Below are 25,101 nucleotides of genomic sequence, written 5' to 3'. Positions count from 1 at the left end.
GGGCCTTAATAATATTAATAATAACTATGAAGCACATTATCTGAACATCTCGGTATTTGAGGGGATACTTGAAATCTAAATTTCTTGGTATTCATCATCCTGGTCCCATTTTTGTATCTTGGGTAGCTCCATTGCAAAGCAAAACAAGAAGAAAACGGAACAATATACATATTCTGCAGAATAAAAGACTTGCTAATAACAGAACAACCGAAAAGCCAAATTTATGTTATTTAAATAAAAATGTTGAAACGTATTGCTGCTTGAGAATTTGGCCTTGGTTGGAACTGTTCCAAAAGGCCTGGCAGTATAAATATTGTACATATATCTTGGCTAATTTGTGCAACCAGGACACTTAGAGTGACAGTGCATTTAAACTGCCTTGCCTAATATTAGAGACTATTGCAGAGACACAGTAAGGTGGAAAAGCAAATTCTTCTCTGGTCACAATTTAATTTTCTGTGGTGATGACAAATCAGTGCCTCTTAACATCGGCTTCCCTCATGAAGTGTGTGTGGGAGGGATGAGGGAGTTTAAAGAAAATAAGGCAGTAGATATATTCTCCATTTTATTGCTTTATTTATTTAATATCTTGAATTATTAAAAAGACAGGTGCTGCTTGGTATATAGCTTCCATTGTTGTATGAACCATCAACTAGCAGAAGAAGCAATGTGTTGACAGATATCTTTGCCATGAATTACAATTACAGGGATAGGACTGTGAAGAGAGAAAAGAGTGAATTTGGATTATATTTATAGCCAGAATGAAGAGAAGCCTACAGCTACATGACAGCAGTATAAACCAGCATTAATTAGTTTAGAATGAGTTCCTTTTTAAACAATAGCTTATCAGATCACGATTTACCAGAAACTCTCTAAATTATAAAACAGTGAATATCAGGGCAGACTGAGTGTCTCAATAAACTAATAATGGGCTACGGAGCTTTTAACCTGGAGGTCATTGGTTTGAATCTGTCCCAGAACACTAATGACTATGGGCCCAGGCCAGGAAGCTGTGTCCAGAGACTGACACTTCAAAAGCTAGCAAGTCTAAGTAATCCCATGTATGTTATTCAATTCTTAAAACCATCCTGTTCTTCTATTAAGAAAAAAAAGGAAGGTTAAAAGGAGTAAAGAAGGCCAGTGTGTGTCATGGTCCCTGATCAGCAAAGATAGAGTAAAGAACATACTTCAGGTATTTTCAAATTTATTGTTGGTCAGTGAAAGAAGTACCTTTACCTATAAAATTATTTTTATAGGAGATGTTTCACCCCTCAGATTCACATTTACTTTTCAGTGGAGTGTGTGTGTGTGTGTGTGTGTGTGTGTACATAAATGTGCCTAATCTATGACAAAAATAGTAACAGATTAACTTAGACCTTACATTAAGCTCTTCTATTAATAACTTGAAACCCTTTTTGCTATGAGATGGCAATTTTAAAGATGATAGACCATTTCTGGAATAGGACTGGTAAGCCTCAAATCCATTGCTGTATAATGCTTTGGCCCCAAATCCTACACTCAGAAAGAACCTGCCTGACTTTGTATTGACTATTCAATACAACACACTGCTTTCAAATGTGAAGTAAGCTATTTTAATTTAGTGCACAACAAGGGCTTGGAAAGATGACACATTTACACTAATATAATTGACGTTACACCAGTATAAAAAAAGGAACTGACAGATGGTGCAAGCCTCTAACTAGGGTAACTTTGCCCAATTCAGAGAGAATTATTCCTGATTATAATCAAGAGTCAAACTCCACAAGTGTAAATTGCACCATTTTAGGTGTTGTCTGTCTATGTCCAGATAAAGGCAAATAGACCTGACCCACCACAATCTAATGTGTGAAGTTACCCCAGTATTACTTGTCTGTTACTGATCTTATTTCAGTTTCCCAAATGTATCCTGTTTCTGCTGTTAAATGAAATTTGTAATCCACACTTAAGGTTATAATAATAATAAATGCAAATCATAAAACAAATAGAAAATATTTAAGCTGACAGACAACTTATTTTCCCAAACTGTTACAATAATTGTAAAAAAATAAATGTTCTGCCAGTATTTTGATAATCTCCTAACTGTAGTTTTTATATTTTGAAGAAAAGTTCATTACATTTTTAATGCAGTATAAGTAGTTATGAATACTGCAGTAGAATGAAGTTCACATTGAACACTGGATGACCACACCAATAAAAACTGTCTCTCTTTAAAAGTTCAGTGAGGAGAGGGGAATTGAAAAATATTTGTAAGTAAGTGAACAGAAAAGATGATACTAAGGTACAAGTGCCTGCCTGTGGTATCAACCTGTATGCATTTCTGAAGTCCTCATCAATATGGTATCTGATTACCAAGTACATTACACTCAAATCAGTTCTTATTCCTTCTGCAAAAGGACCTAAACCAGTGATTCTCAACCAGGGTGACACAGCACCCTAGGGTACCTTGAGATTTTTTCAAGTCACAGATTCCCACACAAAGTAAGCACTGTTAGGTGTGTAAACATGTTTCATAAGAAAAACCCAGAGATTTCACTTAGGAATTTACAGTGTTAAAAACAGTCTGACCCATTGGGATCATTCTGAGTTCTTCACAGTAGAAAAGTTTCTCTGTTATTTTTCCATAGTCAAAAAATGTGTGTTAAGAGCTGGTATTTTCCAAGGAGTGACTTGGTCTAATAAAGGGTGCCTTCATCCAATGAGGAGTGCTCTGAATTTAAAAAGGTCGAGAAACACTAACCAAAACTAACCTTCTGCTTTTTCCTTGCTATAACTTCTGTTCTAGGTTGGAAAACAGGAAAATTATGATACATTAATTAAAAGTTGGATATCAGTGTGTATATTTTAAAATGCATTAACCCTGTTGTGAATATGTTTCTTTTCAAGAGTAAATTAGTCTTGTATCACTGTAGCTTACTCCTCATGTCATGATTAGATGATTATCCTCTACATGGATTTTGCTGGGCCACTCACAGATGATCAAAATGATCACACATTTGTGAGTCTATCAGGCAAATAGATCTGCAAAAGGCTTTTTTCATCTTCATATAATGATTTCACCAAATCATAGTCCTTATCTAGAACCCAAACCATCATTAGCATATGATTCCTAGGAAGGAAGTTTACAATTCCAAGCTGTCTAGTACAGTTTTGTTAGAAATGGTTCATGATCTTGGATGAAGTTACCAACAGTCCTTAAATTTACAAACAGAATGTAAAAAACAAGGCTAAAAATGTCCATCCATAAATGCCATAAAAAATCTGAGCCATCCTTAAAAAAATCTAAGCAACCAGAGCTTGATTGAAGATCCTTTGACAGAGGCAAGCACTGAAGGACAGACAGAGCAAAGCAGTGTCACCTGGTGTCTGAGCAGGAATGCAGCACCCAGCAGGAAGCATAGCCTGTAGTCCCCTTCCCCCCAGCCATGCGCTTCATCCCTGCTTGTAACACTACTGTTACAGGTAGGCAAACAGTAGTAACTGTTTGGGTGTCCATGCCAGGATGGGGGGCATGGGGGCTGGGACAGTCTTTGGGGTGGGGTGTGGTTGGGGACATCACAGTGTAGCAGTGAGTAGGGAATTGTGGGGTGGGGGCAGCTTGGCATAAAACCATCGCTGCAGTCAAGAGTTGCAAACCCAGTGATTTTTTTTTATGGATCATCTGCAAACTTTTTACTGACAAACAAACATCTTTACTATGATTGGTGTTAAACCCTAAATTTGAACACAGCCCTTGACCAGAAGGGTTATATTTCCATTATATAAAGTATATGTCAGTAACAAATCTGGTCATCAGTGAAAAGTTTGAAGATTTTCAGAACAAAAATTTGTCTTTGGTTGGCAACGCTAATCTAAAACATGTATTGTATAAAGCATAAAATCAAGGGCTATTGAGAACTACTTTACTTTAAATATTAAGGATTTAAAGTATATCTAGTGATTTATGTATTACCAAAATAAGGAAAGCAAGGTGTTTGTGGTGGCATACAGCATGGTAAAAAGAGTTACTAGTGTCTTAATTCACATTAAATGTGTTCCAGACTTGCCACTGTTTATGAGCCATGAGTGTAGAGCTTGTCAAATGAAAAACTCTCCTATCAGAAATAGTAGGATGGGTGGGTTGAGAAGCTACACTTAGATTATTCTTTTTTTCTCTGCATAGTGCTCCATACTTGTGTGTTTTTCATGTAACTGAAGGATAACTGCAAGCTTGCAATTTATTTTGGACTATATACTTTCTTTGTTTAAAATACAGAATATTACTAGAATGTGTCACTTTCAAGATATTTAAAACCTACCTAAAACGTGTCTAACTTTTCATATCATTACTCTGTTTAATACTTATGCTGAGTCAAATCCTATGCCTTATCATCTAGGAATGGGATTTAAATGACCTATGTGGCATATCTACCAGTAGAGAGATAACAAGCAATCTCTCTGACCTAGGCAACAGTGGTGGCTAAAATAGCAGATTTGGCTGAGCCAGTGCCAGCAGCAGTGGCTGCCATTCTTGTGCCTCCTTTAAGTCAAAAGCCAGGGCTGGTGCCCCAGTTGCTCATCGTTAGTTACACTACTATGTACCAGGTAGTATATACATAAAATAAAGGATAGACTTATTCAAGACTGTAAAGGGGGACCTCTTCCCCATGTTATCTGAAGCAAGCACAGCTTGAAAGGAAAGAGGTGTGCTACCTGCATCTGCTGCCAAGTGGGCTGCAGGGTGCAGCATGCAGAGTGCAGGCAACAGAACACTTGGCTACTGAACAAGCAGGAGGCCCTGTTAACAGCAAGCCAGGTCAGGGAACCAGAAGGAGAAGGAGCAAGGGCCATAGAAGCTGATCCTGGAGCTCAAGGCTCAGAGCCTCACTATAGAAGGAATTCTAGAGGTAGGCTGCACAAGAGGAGATCAGTTCTTGGTTTTGGGGACTGGAAGCAGCTGTGAGGGGAGCCTTGGAGGCCACAGGTGGTGCCCAAAGCAGGGATAGGCAACCTCTGGCACAGGTGCCAGATCATGGCACACAAAGGCATTTTGCTTGGCATGCACACCTCAGGGCAGATGGCAGGGAAGAAGCCAGGGCTGCACTGCCACAACAAAGACCGGGTCCCTCACAGCTGTCCTGCCATCTGCCCTGGCATGCCAACATCTTACAAATCAAAGTTGCAGCTGTTCTTGGCACTCTGCCCAAAAACAGTCCAGACCCCTGGCCTAGGTGTTTGTTGTTATCATTGCTTTAAGACTGGGCTGCAAACACAGAACCCGAAAATAAACAGACTGTGGCCATGGGTCCAGACCCCAAAAAGGATGAAAGTAGAGGGAGGGCCTGAAGTCCCAAAGACTAGAGACACAAGCCCAGAGTTCAGGAGGGCAAGACCAGGGCCAGCAAGGGTGAGACAGGGGCTGAGGCGCACAGGAGCCTAGAACAGAAGGGCCTACCCTTGGATGGAGGGGCCTAGTTAGATTAAAGTGGGCCAAGGCCAGGGGGCTGCACTTCAGACAGTGACCTAAGACCTGAAGCAAAACTCCCTGACCTCTAGGCACCTCCCAATCCAATTATAACATCAAGACATGGCAGGTACGACAACAGGATAGGACCCTGAGAGGCCAGAAGGGGTGAATAAGGTGGGATCCCAGCAGCCTCTATGGGGTGACCTGGTTACCCCAGGGCGTGACCTGTTACAGAGTCCCAGAGCAGTCATTATCACTGCTGGTCTGAAGTTTGTAATAGTGTAACAGATTCCTATGCTATCTGGGTGTTTGTGTGGAGCACAACTACAGATACCCCATTAAACGGGTGGTGTGGCTTCTTTCTCAAAGAGAAGGACCCCTTCTGAGGTCCTTTCTGCTAGAAGGAAAGCAAAACTGATAGGAAGTCAGCTGCAGGATTCATAAAAGTAGAAGGATGGCTGCTGCTGTGTACCCTCTTCCATATAAATATATGTGCTCTTGTTACCAAACTTGTGCCTGAATCACCATTACAAGAACCTTGTACAGGGAACCTGTAACTCTTCCCCCTGAACAAAGCCTAAAGAAGAACTTTATAAGGGGCACTGGGTGACAGGTGGAGAAAAGAGAAAAAATATTACTTTCCCATTCTCCCTTTTCTGCAGCATACATTTAAAGTTGAGGGGGAATGTATGTGTAGACTGGCCACAATTGTTACTGAAGCCCATGAGCTGTTGGAATAGGCCCATGTAAAAAAGGGTCGTAGTCCTTGCAGTCTGCCCCTGTCATTCTCTCAGCTGATTCTTATACCTTGTATTCCTGTGGGGAGAGCGCTAGACTTGCAGCTCCCTGCAAGCATTCCTGTGGCCCCTCTACACCAGACCAGTGGAATTACAGCATTTCTGCTGCATTTCCAGCTTTTGGCAATCACGCAGGAGGGCGGTAAGGACTAGTTTAGAGAGAACCTTGTGAACATGTTCCAAAAATAAGGGGCAGTTATGGTAATGAACTGTGGCAAGAGTATATGTGCGTGAGACGCATGCACCACAAGCCTAGTGACTTAATCCAGGCTTAGATCCTGATCAGGAGGAAAAAGTTTGATCAGAGTGATGCAAAGATGGGTTAAGTACATCTGACTCAGTGAAAAGTCAGCTTTAGGGAAAATGGACTATTTCTTATAAAAGAATTCTACAGGACCTTGGGCTTATTTTCTATATTAAATGGGTAAGGCTGTAAGAAAATTGGATGGGTTAGCCTCACCTTTATAGGTAACCACCTAATGTTTCTCTATATTTTATTTCTGTTTCAACACCAGGCATGAAATGAAGTATTCAAAAATAATTTGGGCATAAAGCAGATTTACAAATGGAGAGAAGAATCCCCAGCTCAGCAGCAAGTGTAGTACCATCTTATGCAGTATTTGGTAAAGATTATCATAAAGCAATTTTCATGGCTGGATTCAAAACCATACCCTGTCAGTAGTTCTGTTTTCAGTAGCAGCGAACCTGACAGGGAAATCATCTGAGAAAGAATAGGTTCCCAATGCTGTCAGACTGCAAGGCGACTCCCTAGAAGGGACAGCTTGTAGCATATGGTTCAAGTAGAGAGAACCGCAGGGAGCTAAAAACTCCTAAAGTGTAGGTGCTCATTACTTAAGAGTAAAGCAAGAGTAGATAGTAAGTTCAAACAGAAGGCCTGGGGGATTGCCAGGGAGAGTAATTAAAAATCTGATGGAATGCTAATGTGCTGAATTAAGACAATGAAAACTGTAAAGATTAGAATAAAAATAGGTCAAGGGAATAGAAAAGACAATGAAACCTTAAGATTTCTTGCCCTTGTGACTTAAACTTGATGAGGAGGGACTCCAACTGATAGACTGCATCCTGTCTAAAGGGCATATATTTGGAACTAATATATGTTTTTTAATGAAAAAATGATGATCAGAAAATGGTCTTTTCTCAGAAACAATTTTTTTAGCCAAACTATCTTTTTCCTGAAATTTTTCATTTAAAATTTTTCCCCTTGACATTATGATGATAAATGTGAGGTATAATGGTTAGTTCTTTTTGTTTGTTTGTTCTTTCATGTGGGGTTGGGGTTTTTTTGTTTTGTTTTGTTTTTGCATTGTTCATTTTGATTTGGCTAATATTTTGTAAGTGAAGATTTGTTTTAAAATAAAGGGTTATTTAGAAATTGGCCACAGAAACGATTAAGGAAATCTATTGAAGATATCGAAAGTGAAAAGCCTGGTCCATCTTTAGGGGGAGAAAAAAAGGAAAATGGAAATGTTTTTCAAGATTTTCAACATTCCCAATATTTTTTAGAAATTTCTGGACAATGCCTAATAATAAGACCCAACTGACTGACTTCTTTGTTTGAAGCTAGGTTTTGAAAGAGTTCCAATAAGTAACAGTTAATTGTTTGATTAAACATATCAAAGATTGTAATTGTTCAGAGGCTAAGAGACAAAGATGCATATAGCTGTAGATAGGTGTATCTAACCATTGACCCAATCTTGGAAAGACTTCATTGCTAATGGCATGATTCACATATTTCACACTAAGCACATGTATGTTTGTAGAATTAGAGCTTAATGGCTAGGTTATAAACTGACTGCCCTGGCCTCAGTCAGAGTTGAGGGTAATAAGAATCTTTTCACAATTAAATACTTGGGGGTCCTGATTGACCACAAGATGAACATGAGCCACCAATGCAATGTCCCAGCTGGTAAAGCAAACAAAACTCTGGCTTGCATCCATAGATGCTTCTCAAGTAAATTCCAGGTCGTCATCCTCCCACTGTACTTGGCCTTGGTAAGGCCACAACTGGAGTACTGCATCCAATTCTGGACTCCACAATTCAAGAAGGATGTGGAAAAGCTTGAGAGAGTCCAGAGGAGAGCCACGTGCATGATTAGAGGGCAAGTGAATAAGGCTTATGAAGAGAGACTGAGAGCCATGGGACTCTTCAGCTTGGCAAAGCGCAGGCTCAGGGAGGACCTGGAGGCTGCCTATAAGTACATAAGGAGTGTGCATCAGGATCTGGGGGAACATCTGTTTACCAAAGCACCCCAAGGAATAACAAGGACCAGCAGTCATATACTCGTCCATGACTGTTTTAGGCTTGACATAAGGGAAAACTTCTTTACTGTCTGAGCCTCCAAGGCTTGAAATAGACTCCTTCCAGAAGTGGTCCAGGCACCTACTCTGGACATTGTCAGCCCTAATGGTCTCTTCCAGTCAGTGACAGACTGCTAGAGAAGGTGGAGATAATATTGTGAAATTTCATAGGTGTAAATTGTCTTTTTATTTCATAATCCAAAATAGAAGACCAACCGGGGGTTAGGCAGAAGTGCAAGCTTTCATTGATGAATATCTATTTTTAATTAGCTCACCAGGATCCATGCTGAGATTACCAACTTCTCTCATGCCACCAGAAAGCCATCAAATGAGAGAATAACTATAACAGGGTGTGGATTAATAGCTGCTGGCACAGATCTCTTGTGGAACAATTGCCTTCAGCCACGGCAGAAGTACTCTGATAGAATGCTATTTACACCCTGTTGTGCCTGCTTGCAGTTTGAGTGAGGTTTCTTATTTTTGCATTTCATTTTACAAAAAATCCCTTTAAATAAATATTTTTGTATTTTTCCCCCTCCCCCCTCACCAATTAGTCAGATTGTGCATGACCTGCTGCAGAGTAAGGGGACACAAGGCACCGAGGATGCATCCTACACTAGAAATACAATTGTGCAAGGTATGTTCTGTTGACTGAGGGGAAATTAAGGAGGCAGATTGTGACAAATCTCGATTTACTTCCAGAGATGCTACTAGACCAAAATAACCGTGAGCTGCCCCATGTCTGGGGCTGGTGGCAGGGTCACAATTTAGCTCTGGCTGAACAATTATTTTTAAGAGTTCATTGGCCAAATAGCGAACAAATCTCCACCTGTATAAATTTTAAAACTGGTAATCATCTAATGCTGAAGCTGATGAAGCTTTAAGGATTTATGAATGCTTTCAGAGATGCCTGGGAGCTATTAAAAATATTGATAAAGGGCTAAGATTCCTTCCTCAAAGGAAAGTGAACTGACTGGTTTCCTTCTCTATGAACAAAAACTAGTAAAGTAGCACCTGTTTCGTATCCAGTACTTCTTACATTAGGGCTCTATCTCACTTTGAGAAAATGGACTAAATCAATGGTCTAACAGGCCTTCTCTTGTTTGCCAGTTTAATTTAAAAGTGCCTGTGCCTGTTCCCTACAAATAGGTAAAAAGATCAAATACAATTAGGCTGTATATCTCTGATGTTAGTTGTAACTACCCATCATGCCTTACAAAGAGATTTCCCTCACTATATTAGGTTTGTTGTTTACTGGGAAGGAGAGATTTTGCTGTGAAGGGTTTTGTTTGGTTTTGTTTTAAAGGTTCATGATGCACAAATTAAGGGGGCTTAGGTGGCATAGTGTTGTAAATCATTTATAGACCTTCTATATCATTTCCAGGGAAAGAAATAGTTGTTGACACTGATTTAGGAAATTAGGATGCAAGTAATTTAGCTGCCAACCAGTTGAGAGGACAGTAAAATGATGAAATGTGAGAAGACAGCCTTATCCTAACAGAGTGTATCTCAGTGTCACATAGTCTCCTCAACTGGAATCTATTAAAATGATTGATTATTTTTTTAATTTATAAGAGCTGGTCTTTTTTGCTACAAAAGCTATAGCCCTGGATATTACATAATATTGACCTGCTAGTGCATTTACTTTTCCCAAACCAGGCTAGCTAGTGTAACATTTTTAAACAGTAGTGGGATAATTCCCATAAGGGAAATGGTAGGATTTTCATCTGCTAAATACTACACTGAATTGTTTAATTCATTTCACTAAATTATAGAAAACTGATCAATATATACAAGCTGTAGAGATGACAGAAATTAGCAAAAGCATATCTAGTAGATGTTAATCATGAACAATCAAAGCAATGCTATGCTTACAGTCATCAGAAATCTGTTGCTGGTATTTCCATACCCAATGTAATCACTCCATTCTGGAACATACATTTTATGTATTGCTTTAATTGAGCTAATTTTCTACTTAGCTTTCAGTTTGCCACACATTGGGTTTCCAGTAATATTTTAAATAATTATCCTATCTCCTGTTGCTTTCTATGTGCGGTTTCAAATCAAAATTGCTACTTTTAATCCTGTATCAAGAAGTGTGCATACTAACAAATTTATCATCTCTGGTTGCCTTCATGTTCAGATTTTAACTTCTAAAACATGAATTCTTTTTTTAAGGCCTCAATTATATTCATTACACTTTTGTTGCCTACATGTAGCTCATGCCAATATCTGAACTGTTTGGCCTGAACTCCAGAAAGGAAACCACAGAATTAGACTGTGGATACCCACTTTGGACCCTTTTGAAACTCTATCCATGAGGTTCTCTTTGCAAAACTAAGGCCTTAGATCCTAAGGGGTTATGATTTTGCCTTTCATTGTTTAATTCTGGGTGCATACAGCCATTTGCTGTACCTAATTTACATTCATGTAGACTTACTTTAAACTGCATGAACATAGATTAGGAGTGGCATGTACAGGTGTTTGCTGCTCCTGGGAGACATGTGGGGCAGCTAATGTAAATGATTCACTTCAGGGTACCAGGCATGGCTCATGAATGCTGAGATGCTGGGATGGATGGAGCGTCCCACGGGAGCACAGGGGCATCCCCCACATGCTCAGTGACAGACCCAGAAGTGGACTGGAAGTACTTCTTGTCCACTTCCGGGTCTGCCACCAAGCGTGCTGGGGACCCCCCTGTGCTCCCGTGAGACATTCCATCTGCCCCAGTTTCTCAGTGTTCACGAGCCATGCCTGGTACCTTGAGGTATATAGAAAAAACATTTAAAGCTGTGTCTATGTCCAAAATTGAATCTCTCCGAATAGATTTGGAGGGTTCCGATTCGATTCGGAGAGATTAAAGGAGCTCCTGATTCAATCTGGATTCAGGGATTTGGCTGTGAAATTGGGCCAAATCTTCGCTGAATTGAATCAGTGACCAAAGCTTTGCACATCCCTAATAGATATTTCATCAGTGTCTGCAGGTATTTGCACCGACACATTATCTGACTCACTTCTGGTTGACCAAGATTAGCCATCAGTATCCATCCTATATTCATGCCCCAGAAGCTGCTTTCACCTGTTGTACTACACCAGTCATTGCCAGAAAAAAAGGAAATGTGGACACATCACAGGAGATCGTAGTCCACCAATTGATTCTAAATCTGATGTCCCCTCAATGAAAATACTCTTCCCTGTTTAGACTGCAGGACACTGCTCATCTGAATATCTCACCTGATGACTCAAGAGATGTCAATTTCATAAATGGGGGGGAGGGGAATTTCCTATTTTTGTACTAGCACTTGTGCTGCATAACAGCGTGGATGCCAAGGTCTACAAACCTGGCAGAGAAGGTAAGAACAGTTTCTCAGCACTGGCTCCATGGTATTGACAGACAATTGGCTTTGTTGCCTAACTGCCTAGTTATTCATTTAATAAAACCTAGAGTTAGCATCCCTCAAAGCTATGAGTATCTACTTAGGTTCAGTGTGAGGCTCTCAGTGGCTCAGCTTCAACTGGAAAAGATTGCTTGCTAGTGGCTCTAGGCTGCGTTCTGCCCTCCCTCACCCTTTGGTTCACTCTTTGGAATCTCCAATGACAGTCCCTTTTAAAGGCTTTAATTCTTCTTAAATTTCATGTAATTCAACATCAAAGTTCATATCCAGCTGTGCTAGCTATTGCTTTTCTCCCCCTTCAGATCCAAATCTGTCGCTAGCTGCATTTTCAACTTTTTCAAGTTCTTCATTCTTTTGAAGTGTCACTACTTCTGTGTTCCTATAGTGTGCTCCCTAACCTGCTTTGCACTGTTATCTAGTACTGAGAGATCCTTTGTCCTAAATCCTCAAAAGAATATTTTATTTCTTTCTTTATCCTTTTCTGAGACTGCTCTGTCCCTTGCCCTGAGCCTTCCCTAATTTACTCTAAACATTCCACATGTTTCTATGGGCTCTTCTTAAAATTCCCTCCTGTCCTCTCTAATTTCAGTCAGCATCTGTACTGAAGAACCTTTGTGCCTCGGCCTGTGAGTTTGTTAAAAAACTTTCAGCCCATTTACTATCACAAATACCATTATGTTTAATTTTTAACATAGAAGAAAAAAGTGTTATATATGGGTAAAGTAGAGTGATTAAGTGTCTTGCTGTAACTAAAGTAGGCTGCTATAAACCAAAGTGATTTAAATAATCTGTTTTAATAATGAAACCTTGATTTGTAATTTTTTAGCTTACTACTTACTTGGTTGGTATAACCATTAAGATATTTTAATAATTACATTGAGCCTTTATACTGAATCAGATACTTCTATATCTATACACATTTATTTCACTAATGAGATAATTTAACATACATTTATTCAGATTGTTAAATCTGAATGTTAGGTTAGAAAATACAAATTATATCCTTTTTTAACATGGGGATAATATTTACTTGGGATTTGTCTCAAGCTATATATGAATGGGAATTAGCATTTCATTAAACATACACCAGCAGTGTTCTAGAGCTGTTTCTTATTCATTTAAAAAATCATCTTTTAAAGTTATTTCGTAACCAAATATGCATGTAGATGTTCAGTAAGATTTTCAAAACTGCCTAACCAAGTCAGGTGTCTTACCCCCAAAGAAATAAGTGAAAGTGAAATCATAGGATGCCAGGTGATTCACCTGTTTAAGTGTTTTTGAAAATATTGCCATGCATCTAGCTGTAACATTCACTGCCTGCAAATATGGCCTCACATTTTTTCAAGTGTCTAGGATTAGTTTCTCTCACCTGATTTGTATTTGTTGATTGACAAATAAATACAAGCTATCAGTTTCACAATGATGTATGAAGTAGTCCAATTGAAGAAAATTACTGTTTCTGCAGCTAGACTGAGGCAAAGCATAATAAAGGCAAACTTGAAACTGAACTGACTTACAAATACAGATACTCAGTGCAACTGATAATATACTTATAAAGCCTGAGTTTATCTAAAAAGATAAAGATGTTTCCCCTCTGATTCTGTTAAAATTAAAATATGGTATTTTAACTAGTTAGAATTTAAAGATGGCATTTTTATTTAATAAATAATGAATAATAATAATCAATTATATTGAATTTAGGCCCTGACATATGTTGCCATGATTTTCAATTTAATTTTAAATAGGTTATTTAAAACATACATTTAACTAAAAGAAAATCTCATTTTATCTTGAAATATGTGAGGAAGTTGATTAAGGCCAGCATAGCTTTTTTTTTTAAAAGAAAGTGACAGAGCTATAAAACCAGGTCAGGATTTCTCCACCCTGACTCCAAGCTTTAGTCACAAAAAGTGAAATCTTGGCTGTATCAAAGTCAATAGGATTTCAGCACTTGCTTCAGATTCATGTCTATTTCCAAGCAATTCTACTCAGCGGAAGACATTTAGTGATGTAGGAGGCATGGTATCCTTCGTGATGATATACCACCTCCTAATCGATGTTTTCATATCTTGCCAAAAATAGTTCATTACATTTTGATTTTTAAAAGCCCATTAGTTTAACAGAGCAAAGCCCTTCACTGGCCAGGGACTGAATCTGTACAGAGGCTTAACTAGTGTCTACTCTAAGCTGCCTAAAGCTGATACATATTGGTGGGGAATCTTGCATTGTGATGTTTTCTACGCTATATCTTTCCTGGCTTTATTCTCCAGAACAACATCTGAGTACATGGAGCCTCTCACAAAGCCTAAATGGAAAGAGAGAGAAGGAGGGAGAGGGAGACACACACACACAGAGAGAGAGAGAGAGAGAGAGAGAGAGAGTGCACTAAATTAAGTTACATCCACAGAAATAGGAGGACCAGGGAGTACATTTTATGCTAAAAAATTTTGCATACAAACTACTGCCATCTTGTGGAGAATGGTCATTGCTGTCGGTAATTTTTTCATTTGAGAAAAATGATGACAAAATTAATTTGATTCCTGTCAAGTAGGTTTCTTTTTATTGGTCTTGTAGGCTTTCTTATGATTTTTAAAGCACTTTGTACCATTATATAGTAGCATGATATATTATGTAAAGACATTTAAACTAAAGAGTGAGAAATGAAGTGTTGAAGGAGGAGCATTCAAGATAATCCTGTAGGCAAAAAGATGGCAGGGAGCAAGAGAGAGAGGCTAAGTATAGGCATTCAAAAAGCCCAATGCGGAAGTGGTCTATGTATTGTGCTTTACTCAAAGCATTCTAGATTACGTCAGGAGCAAACAGAAGAGATGTTTGCTGTTTGGTCGGGGGCTTGAAGCCTGCCTACGCTGGCTGAGCCCAGCAGGCTCGGGGTGCTCCCATGTGCCTCCCAGGAGGCTGCCAGAGAACGCAGAGCACAGCCGAGCAGCTGACCACCTCTCGTTGGCCAATGCGGCCCCTCTCTGCAGCCCTGCCCCCGTCAGCTGGCTGTTGTCGATGCCAGTGGCTGGGGCTCAGAACCACACATGGCTTTCTGCTACACCAGGAACTAGGGGTAGGTAGGGGAAAGGAGCACCCCAGCTGTGCACCCTTTCCTCCCAGCCATCCCCCCCCAGCTTCCTGACTTGGCTCATGGCAGGGCTGGGCCAGGTCTTCATGGCAATGGGGGATCTGTTTCCCTGCCTGCCCACCCCCTGCTTCCTGGTATAGTGAAAAGCCATGCATGACTCTGAGCTGGAGTTTTCAAAAAGCTGGGGGGGAGAGGGACATAATCCCCCTGCTGCGTGATCCTGGCCTGGCTCCCCACAAGATCCAAGGCAGCAAGCTGCAGGGGTAGCTTGCATGGCAAGGTGGCTCCACTTCCCACCCCCACCCAGCCAGCAGGGAGGAGATGGAGCTTTTTGACATCTCTCTATGACAGCCTGGAGGTAGGGCTGGGCCAGTGCTCCCCTGGAGCAGACAAGCAGTGGTCAAAGCTAGCAGGCTACCCAGTGAGGTGCCCCTGGGATGCTACCTTGACTTTTGATGGGATCTGGGATGAGAAAGCATAACCTAAAGTGCTTTAGTCTGATACAACATCTGTCCAGGGTTAACTTAGAGCAGGATCCTCCATTTTTAAAGCACTCTGAGCTGTGAATGTCTGTTCAGTTATAGCTGTAGAGAAGTTCCTGTGCACCTATCATGAGATAAGCATAACACCTGTATGTAACCAGAGGGGGTTTCAGTTATTGCGATTGCTCTTGTTTTCATTAATTCAGGAGATACTTAGATGCAGTGGTGATGTAGACCATACAGCCCCTACGCGGGAAGTGAACAAGATAGAAATCAAAGTTTCTTCTAAACATCAGGTGATTTATTTTCCTTTGTTTTGCTTCTCCCACCCAGCTGTCTTCTGCACAAAATAGCTTTATATCGTGTCAGACACTAGGTCTTCAGCTGTTTTAGAAAAGCTTTCTGAGAATGAGAGCTGGGCACAAAATTATATTTTTCAGTTGTTATTAAAACACAGACTAATTAACAAATTCATCTTGTATTTTTTGTTCTTCCCTATGAGAACTCAACTCCATTGTTTGTAGTCAAATATCTAGGATTTGCCATATTGGCTTATAAAATTGATGTCTCTTTCTTGACTCAGGGATGAGGTACTTGATACTTCAGAGAAATCAAAATCCTGCATACACTTTTACCTACATCAGTAACCTTACTTATGTGAATAGATTGAGTCCAATATAGCTATTCATGTGAATAGAGTTACTGGTGTCTACAAGACTGGACTCCAGCATATTAACCCAATTGTGCAATGTTTCATCTATGGTATGAGAGAGGAGATGGGGATAAGAATATTATTTCTTGACCCCAAGCATTTTGCAATAAAAGACATTTTTCTACAGTGAATATCAATATTACCTGAGGCAAACCTGCCAAAATCTGAGTTGCACCAGAATATAATTTTACAATGACCAATGTTTATTAAAAGTAATGACAAAAATACATATATTTTATAAAACTTCACAGAAACATTACCTTTTACGTCAAGAACAGACAGCTCTCACAGTTTTGTTCCCACTCTTAGCAAAGTTGCTGCTTTCTAAATTCTAATAGTAAAGGGAATAATATACACACAGATCATCGTATTGAAATCAAAGAATGTAAATTCTCCCTTAATCAAATGACCTGATGACATACTTATAAAGCTAGCATTTATCTAAAAAGTTAGAGATCTTTCCCCTCTGATGCTGTTAAAATTTAAAAAGCCATACTTTTTGACTAATTAAAATGTGAAAGATTGCATTTTTAAATTAATTTAATAAACTTAACTTTTAATTTAATGTTTAACTTAAGTGAAAAACAGAATGTATCAGTGTCGCAGGGGCACTTTGGTGCCCTGCTCCTAGGAAGAAATACAGGTGTTGGTTTCCGGGGTAACCGCAGTCGGTCAGCTGACCAGAAGGGGGCAGGGCCTGGCCTATATAAACAGCCTAGGCTGAGGCCAAGCAGGCAGTTCTCCTCTGGCAGCCGTGAAGGAGAGAGCTCTGCCGGGAGTAGGTAGAGTTGGGAAGCCTGAGGATTTGAGCAGCTCCTGGGTGAGGATACCAGGCAGAGGAGCCCTGGCAGGGATGGAATGATAATGAACCAGAGAGGGCTTAGGGTTACATTTTAAGCCATGAGGCTAGAGTTTGAGTTGGGGCCGATTGGCTGATGGTTTTAGTTATTGTTACAACCGGAGGACCGGGTGAGACTATAAGGGGTTGGAGGAGGCCTCATAGGAGCTCCCCAGTAGCGTGGGGGTTCCTGGTGCCAGAGAAGGGCACAGCAGTCTGGTGCCAGAGAGCAGTCTAGTGCCAGAGAAGGGCACAGCAGTCAAGAGGTGCATTGACCCAATTTGGACAAGGGGTTCAGTGCAGTGAAGGCCAGGTAAGGCTGAGGCCACCTGAGCCCTATTGAGCAAATGAACAAAGCCTCAGTGGGGCATAGGACCCGGAAGGGGGGTCTGAGGGCCAGGTAAGGCTGAGGCCACCTGAGCCCTATTGTGCAAAGCCCAGCAGGGCGTAGAAACCCCGGAGAGGGCGCGAGCGCAATGGGAAGCCCCGGAGAGGGTGAGGAGACAGAGTAGGGCCTGGTGGGGCCTTAAGTGGGAGACAAGCCCGGAGGGCATCCGCAAGGACGTGGGCAACAATAGTATTTTTTGACTCAACAACGTCCGGTACAACTGAGAGGTTTGGGACGTGGTATTAGGGGTGGTAGGAGCCACGTATAGCCCTGTGGCAGGAGTGCCCAGAATTATCAGTAGATGGGGTACAGGCAGGAGTATGCCTGGGAACTGTGCCAAGGAGGACAGAAAAAGGCAGCCTCCTTTTAACAATATTACCAGCAAAGACGTGGCGGGCGAGAACAAGGGTGTATTTTATAGTCACTGAGGCACGGTAGGGGCGTTAGGAGAGATCACGACCGCTCATAGCGTCCCGCCCCGCGACAATCAGCTATAATGTTTTATTCAACTCAATTTTATTTAAGTTTTCAATTAGCAGCAAATTTTGAAAAAATTGGTTCAGGTCAATGCAAAACATTTTTTCCAGTATGTTAGAACTGCTATCATTTTTTTTTAAATTTCACATAATATTATCCATAAATGTGATAAAATTAATACTTTGTTTTCTTATGACTCTGAGGCCACTAAAGGTCCTAATCCTGCAAAGACCTACCTATTTTTGTGTGTGGGACTGCTTACAGGGCAAAAAGTTAATCATACTAATCTTGTAAAGCACTAGAGATCCTTAAACGGAAGGCACTAGAGAAACACTAAGTAGTATTATGGCTTTCAAAAGTATCTTATTCTCTCCATCAATTCTTTCTGAATAAAAGTTGGCACTCAAGATGTGAGATTCTGGCCAAGCATGTATTTCTTTCATCTGAGTATTTCTACATATTAGATGGAAGACTTTATTGCAATATACTGTTGATTTTATTTACACGTAAATATATTTTCAACATGTCAAACTCTACATAATGTTTATTCTGACCTTTATTTTAAAAAGAACTCACATGTATAATGTGAATTGACTGTAAATCTGTAGGAAACTATCGCTTACCTTAATTTGTTAGATGTTTTGATTTATGCTTTTCACATTTAAAACTGGCTGTTATAATGCTCTCTTTGCTGGCTTGCCTGATGATGTTTTGGCTTATATTCAGTCTGTAAAAATGCAGCTGGCTGAGCTTCTGACCAAACTAAGAGGAATTACACTACCTAAAATATTTCTTCATCACTTCCTATCTCCATGGTCAATTTTAAGGTGCACTGACATGATTTCATTACAAATTGAACTGGGATGATAACTGACAATGTTGCTCTTAATCTTCCCTGCCTTCCATACAGAAAAACCTCTCATTTGGGCTTGAGAGTCCTAATAGGCCAAAGCTAATAGGTATGGCTGAGGCCAAATTTTCACTTCAGCCTGAGCTGGCAATCTGCCTATGTTGCATTGAAGGCAGGCATGTAGGCTGCTGTTCTTCCCAGACTATCCCACAATGCTAGCTGGGCAGTACTTTCAGGCATCTAAGCTGCTAGTCTTCCCATACTATCTGACAATTCTACCTGGGCCATACTGTTTCACTGACTTCCCTCACTTTCCGTATCATTTTAACAGTGTTCACCTACCCCATTCATACTGAACTTCTACAGTATTTGAACAGAGGTACTGTCCAAGAAATCTTCCCTACAGTCAGCTGCCATTTTGCCATCAGCTTTCCAGATCAGTAAAAATACATAATTTGGGGAAACGCACCCTAATGGACATACTGACATTTAGTGGAAGAGAAAGAAACAGAGGCAGAGAAGTTAGATACATCATAAATACATGGATAGATGAATCATTAGAAATCCCACTTGGGAGTGATTTAAATAAAATATTGGTTCCCCTGTCACAGCCATGCAACAAACAAGGGTACAAGAGAGCACCTTAAGAATTCAGAGTGTGGCTATGTCTAATGGCCTGTTAAAAACCATCAGATAGTCGACTTTAAATCCATCTCAGGGCATGGGCTCCTACTGCACCATTGTGGATGCAGTGTTAGGTCAAGCAATGGTAGGGGGTTGCAGTGTGGACACTACTTGTGGCTAGCTTAGCAGGGAAGCTATACTGGACCTGACTGCAAAACTGTCAGAGGCTTTGACTCCTTAATGGTACTTTATACTTAAAAACTGAAAGGGCAACAGCATGTTCATTGGCTAGGGATTCCCTTGAGAATCCTAGAGATAAAGGGACCTTTGGCAGTATTGTCTCATCTAAAATCCCTCTCAACCACTCAGTTAGACCCAAAAAAGTTATCACCCCCACATGTCTCTTTCACATATTTCCCAAACCATCACAAATATAATGTCACTCTCTCACTACCAAACACTGAGTCCTTCAGTTTCAATGGCTCTGAGAGTTGGTCTACACTAGAACCTGTGCTGTTATAACAATGCCAACCTAGTTCTTTTGACAGAGCCCTGTAATAGAGACTCAAAATATGCCTAGAGAACGAATGTCTTTGGTCTGTGTGGCCCCATCACATCCCTGAATGACACAAGCTAAACTGGAAAAGCATGCTGTCAATGTAGCTGGGTGTACACAAGGGGCTTGGCTGGCCTACCTATATTACTGACTAGACAGGATGATTTTCTTTTTCTTTTTCCTTTTTACTTCCTTAAAATGCAAGCATTTTTGACCCTCGTGGTTGTACAGAAAAGATGGAAAACCCCAAATCAGAAGGCAAATGAAAATGACTCACTGTTCATTATTTTTAGAATGTCATGATTTGATTTCTAAATATTTGGGACTGGCAACATTGCAATTCAATTCACTTGAGCAGACCTTTGGGTCAGCATTAAATCCCTTTGAAATCAATGAGGCTCTGTATGGATTCAAGCATCTGCCTACACTCACAGATCCAGGAACAGGAGTATGGCCTAAATTTGCAAAGATACAGAAAAGCTATTTACAGCACTAATTCCTAGGCAACAACAATTACATCTAATAAGATCTTTCCTGTTCATATTTAAAGCAATAAGAAGACTGTTTTGTGCATTATTCCTTAAATGTTTTAATCATTCTTCTAACAAATAAAAATGTTCTGTATATTATCAAGAGAAGACATTACTCTAAATTCATTATGGCATTTAGCAACAGCACATAAACAAAGAAAAAAGAATATCATTGTATAAATGCACAACACACATCTATTGTGACAGAAATGGCAAAATAATTTCAGTATTCAAAACTGAGGAGACAAAAATGGTAAGTAAAAGCTTAAGGAAAAAATCAGCCATTCGGGTCAGACATCAATACAGTAAATATATTCTTTTTGATTTATTAATGAGGATAAAAAATAGATTGTATATTAAACTGAGTTTCAGTGGCTCCTATAACTGTAGCTAACTATATATTAAAAAGATTGAAAATCAATACATAAATGATTAAAAGGACATTATTCAGTGTTCTCTCACAGCAGGTGACCAAGTCTACTTCCATCAAACATGTCACACCATTGTTACCTAATGAAATTCTTTTCTGAGATGTAGACAAATGTAAGTACAAATTAGTTTAATGTTACGAACCAATGAAAATAAAACCAGCTAATCAAGCTTACATGTATCTAATGTTCTGCTGCAAGCATCAGTCTTCTCATTAATTTAATACATATTTCAAACTTTACCATATAGAGACATGAAAGAATGTGTTATTGATAAGTTCCCCAATGCTGTAAACACAAGTGTCTTCACATCACCAAGTTAATACTGGTTTTTTTTCCTTTGGTCATTTTTTCCTATCTAAAAGAAAGAAGGAATTTAATTTTTTAACTTTTAACTTCACTGATGGACATTAAAACATAAGTAGTGGCTATATTTAAGATCATATGAGCATTTTTCTTTTGATCCTATTTCAGTTACTCATGCTTCATTATCTTTCCAACTAAAATTCTGCTAGAGGGATTCTTATAATTTACTTTTGAGTCAAAAGCAATTTCACCATTTTATATGAGAAAACAGTAAAAACACAGCGCCTCATTATTTAAATTTAGTCATTTGAAACTTTAAAAAAAGTCTAGTACACAAGTAGCTATAAATAGAAAGTAAATATTTGGGAAAGAAATGGTTCTCAGTGAGAAAAACTGTCTTGAAGTATTTTGTTCTGAAAGTTCCAAATTAACGAAATCCTGAAAATTACACAGTTTGCGTATAAAGTACTCTGGTGTAATTTTATAATATTTCTAAAGAAATACTGTGCGCTTAAGAATCTTTTAAAATAAAATATTGTAAAATAAGTAACTTAGTTATATATATTGCTCCTGTATTTTATAGAAAATGTAGGTGGATAAAGTATACATATGTAATTATATGGACAGATAAATAACAATAAAGTCTATCTATATACATATACATGTTTGTTTTCTATGTAGATATGTAAATTACTAGTCCTACCAAAATGGAGTATAGTAACAAGTAGTAAAGAAAAGTATTGCATTAGGATTTGGCTAAAGTGCCACAGATAATAGATTTCTTAGTTTACAAAGAATGTTGTATATCTTTTGTTACCAGGGTAAGAAAGTTAGTTTTACAGTTCTTCCAGAAGATGTTCCCTCTCTTAACTTAGCAAGTGACTGGGATCATCACTGCACAGTTTGTGAGAGCAGGCAAAATCTATAGCAGTGCTATAGTTTTGGGCACATTGTAAGAATTATTTATATTATATTTATATAAATCCAAATAAGCCATACACTTCAAAATTTGCAAAAGCATACAGCAAAGAAGGATTCATGTGAAATGTATGTTTCTATACTTATAGCACCATCTACTGGAAATTCAGAACTAATGCTATTACATGTCATTTCTCAAAGAAAAATGGACAGTATAGTGGTTCGGGGAAAATAAGCACTGCTAAGCAGTGATTCACAGGTCTAGAACGGTTTGCATGTGATATATTGGATCTGGCGTGGATATCAAATAAGAGAAGGGGAAGCTGCATAGAAAAGGTAATCCTGAAATTGTGCAGGCCCTTATTTAATAAATGAAATAAGATTCTGCAGTTTTTATATCAATAAATAAAAAATAAGGTTTTGCATAACCACAAGAAAAATTCCATATACATTGGTACATTGGTAAAAATTAGCTTACTTAAAAAATTAAGGCAGAGAAGTGGGTTATGAATTCAAAAAGCATTAAAGTAAAAGAAATAAACCTTAAAGACTTATGGATCAAATGTGATTTAGGGAAAGGAAATCCTTTTATTTCAAATCTTCCAGTTTAGACTACTAGTTCAGCATAAGCCTGAAGATGGCAAAATATCTGTAAAAATTATATAAAATATCTGTTATACTCTGAGAAACTGAGTATATGCTAGTCAATAAGCCTATTGTCTCCCTTCCTTTTTGCCATTATTTTGGTCCATCTCCTGCTGATGTTACTCAGGCAGAATGCAGTGAAATCAAACTGTCTGTTGCCAAACAAAAGACAGCCTTTTTTCTTAAGGGATTATTTTGGGAGCTATGTTTCAGCACTAGGAAACATGGAATATTGTCTTAAATTGGTATCTATGTTGTTTTAATAATCACTGGGTATGTCTATATGTGTGCCCAACTGCACAGTTGTTATTACATGTATGCCGTTTCTGCGCAGTCCCAGCGGTGCACAGGTCATTTCCAACCCTGCTGTGCAGTAACAGATGTAGCATCTCATGTAGATGTGCCCAGTGTAAACTAACTTGATTTTGTAAAGACTATAAATTTAAATAAATGTGGGCAGTTTGGATGCATGGCTGACTGACCTGAAACACCTACATCTATATATAGACACCCAAATCAAAGTAACTACTTCTCAGAACTGTTGGAAATTCATAGGTTCAATCAGTGAGTATTGGGGACAGCTTAATATCTTTGCAAATCAGACCAGTATTAAATTTATAAATAAGGATTCAGATTAGTATTGAGTGCATAAATAAGGATTTAGACACCCAAATTTGAAAATTAAGGCTTTGGGGATTTTTTTTTAAATTCATGCAACAATTAAAATTACAGGAAAATAATTTATTCTGAGTTATAAGCTTTTTCTTTAAAACTTCAGACATTAAAGCTACTATCTGGTAAAATTCTGCTTCTGTGTCCTGAAATGCTCCTAAATAATACACCACAGGCTCCCACTGTGTTAAATAGCAACACAAAACAGAAACAATCCCTAGTGCCACAGGCAGACAAAGTTCTTTGAGTAACTCTGATATCTTTTATTAGATCAACTAGTATTTTATTAAGGTATGTTTCTAGACGGAAATTCAGGCCTTTAGAGAGAACAGATATTTCAGCTTTGGTAAGTGTGTGCATGGAGAGTTTGATAATACTTGAGGGTTGATTGGTTCTTTCAGTTTCATCACATATGAAGTTGGAATGTTGTAAGGTGTTGGTGTTGTTTCTCTGATGGTTGTTTTGTAGTTGGGAAAGTTGTTCCTGGAGTAACTGGTTCCATTGCCTCTTTTTATGTCAGATGGATGTTGTAAAAGACCTTTGGTAGTGTCTTTGTATACATTGTATAATTTGGGGAAAATATCTGGATTTTTCTCTTTTAAGATGTTGCAGCATGTATTGATTTCCTTCTTGAGTTCATCTCTTTTGGAGCAGGTTAGGCGAAGAAGATGATTCCTAAGTGTTTCTGAAGTTCTCCTGCATAGTTGTGAAGTATATTTGGAGTTGTGTGTAGTAGTCAGAAGATTGTAGATGTTCAGTCCTCTGGGAATGATGTTGTGTCTCTTGCATAGACTTCGAAAATATATGTTGCTGTTGAGTTTGGCTTTTTCTTTTTCATGTTGTGGAGTTTCCATTTCAAACAGCAAAATTCAATATCTTCCATGTTTCAGGTATGTTGGCTGTAAACGTGTTGGGCTAAGGACATAGGCTGACAAGGTTCTTTGGGTAAATCTGATATATTAGTTGGTCTAATAAAAGATATCAGATTTACCCAAAGAAGTTTGCCTGCCTATGTCCTTAAACCAGCATGGCTACAACAAACACTCCTGATGCCTAGTGCTAGTTACTTGGGCTATGGCTTCACCAAGAAACAAAATGACTCTTTGATATTTATTGCAAAGAATGGTACCCTGATTCACCTATACCATGGATAGGCAATTATTTCAGGTGGAGGACCACTTAATGAGGTTTGGTGAGCTTTCAAGGGGCTTCATTAGGTCAGTAGTCCCACCCCTTGAGAGTAGTCCCAACCCCTGGATGTTATCTAGGGACCAGAAGCCCCACCCCTAACCCCTGACCTTTCCTACCAGAAGTCCCTCCCCTTGCCCCCCAGAAATACTCCTTATGGGATGGGGGTTGCCATCTTAAAACCAGAAAAAACAAACCATACAATAAAAGTCAAACACCTACTATAACATATTTTAATTTGATTACCAAAAATATTTTTTCATGATTTGTGTTTGTGTACTATACATAGAGGTGAGAGGTAACTCAAAAATAAATTGTTAGTCTTGTATATTGTGTGGGGGTGTGTGGTTAGGGTATGCGTGTGTATGGCAGGGCATGGGAAGGCATGCATGTATGGTGGGGCATGGGGGTGGTGTGTGTGTGTGTGTGTGTGTGTGTGTGTGTG

The 25,101-nt window shown here is 39.1% G+C and overlaps 1 long non-coding RNA gene across 1 annotated transcript in view; it reads left to right on the top strand.

Moving 5' to 3' along the window:
• The first annotated feature begins 24,136 nt into the window (after positions 1 to 24,136).
• Positions 24,137 to 25,101, top strand: part of LOC109301743 — a 15,502-nt gene continuing 14,537 nt past the window's right edge. Inside the window, exon 1 of the long non-coding RNA XR_002098596.1 lies at positions 24,137 to 24,314. This is a non-coding gene — a long non-coding RNA (uncharacterized LOC109301743). The remainder of the gene's footprint in view (positions 24,315 to 25,101) is intronic.

The sequence above is a fragment of the Gavialis gangeticus genome, unplaced genomic scaffold (genome assembly GCF_001723915.1).
Source record: "Gavialis gangeticus isolate Ggan-Ray unplaced genomic scaffold, GavGan_comp1, whole genome shotgun sequence".
NCBI classification, from domain to species: domain Eukaryota; kingdom Metazoa; phylum Chordata; order Crocodylia; family Gavialidae; genus Gavialis; species Gavialis gangeticus.
Note: the sequence above shows the minus strand (reverse complement) of the source record. Positions and strands in the feature narration are given on the sequence as shown.